Here is a 1,357-nt window from a genome sequence, read left to right as displayed (position 1 = left end):
ACACACACACACATTTTTTTTTACTTTGATTCAAAGGTTAAAACTGAAATTCTTGAACTTGAAGAATTTTGTTTAATAAGATATTACTGGAGACACAGTTTACAGGCCAGTTAAAATAGCTCCCCATGTGCTTAATGCTATTTAGTACGCTTAGAATAATGCGCAGAATAATTTATTTCTGCTGCTTATTCCCAGATACATGAAAAATTAGCACAGTTAACCCTATAGGCACATACAGAACTCATCTGATAAAGATAACTTAATTTTTTCTTTTGTCTTTGGTTCCTTTTAGTCTTATGTCATTACCACTTTGATTTTTTATCTCCCAGTTACTATATAAGTTCAAAGCCTATGAAATCCAGGTAAGCTAAGTTCCTTACACCAGTGGTTAGAGAAGTGCTTATGTGAGTAGTTAGACAGTAGACAGTTAATTAAGTAGTACATGCTGAAACATGTGAAGCATTTCTAAATAGTTCCTTTTCAAGTTTTATTGTGAATTGATCTGCAACGGTTATTTTCAGATTATTGAAAGGCAAAAGTTAAAAAGAAGCAACTTAATGATATCATCATAGTAGTTGTGCCTGTTTTAAATACATTATTATGAATAATTCAAATAAAACCTAGAAGAAGGAATTTGTTAAAAAAGATCAAGCATATTTTGTACGAAATATTATTCAAAATGTATATTAAAATGGAAAAAGATGTGTGTTTTGAACATTGAAAACCAGCTTTTTCACATTTGACTACATTTTCTCAACAATCTATTAGCTACTCATTCTTAATCAGTAATCTCCCTCACTAGAAAGGAACTATCGAGGTTAAAAGATAAAACTTCAAAACTATTTTAGCAAAGCAACATATTTGATACGTCATTTTACATATTCTGGGGTATAAGGGACCATAGTTTAATATTCCTGTTCCAACTGTCTGCAGACTACTCAGAAAACACGGCCAAAAACAAAGTTGCAGAAGTTCACAATATATCTGAAAAATGCTTAAGAGGACTGAAACTGTTGAAAGATAAGAATGAAAACAGCTGCAGGCTTCCGACCAACTGTTAGCACTGAGTGTAGCACACAAGGAATAGGGCAGAAAGTTTTCCTTATTGAGATGCTCTTGCTTCATGGATCCTCTTAACTTTTCAGTTATCTAGAAAACACGATCATCAGCCTTTAGTCCTTCCATGAATGAGCCTTGGTAATTAACCACTGAGTGGTTAATGACTGCACAGAACACAACCTCAAAGAAAGTCAATATGGAGATGAGTGAATTGTTAGTGTCTCAAGTATAACATTATGCATCTCTGGGAAAGGAATCGAACAAAAAAAAAAAAAAAAAAAAAGGTATTAGACATGCA

This window comes from Centrocercus urophasianus, unplaced genomic scaffold, assembly GCF_019232065.1.
Source record: "Centrocercus urophasianus isolate 14NV4802_14NV808 unplaced genomic scaffold, USGS_Curo_1.0 seq_13, whole genome shotgun sequence".
Taxonomy (NCBI): Eukaryota; Metazoa; Chordata; class Aves; order Galliformes; family Phasianidae; genus Centrocercus; species Centrocercus urophasianus.
The sequence above is the reverse complement of the archived record's forward strand: the minus strand, read 5'-3'. Positions refer to the sequence as shown.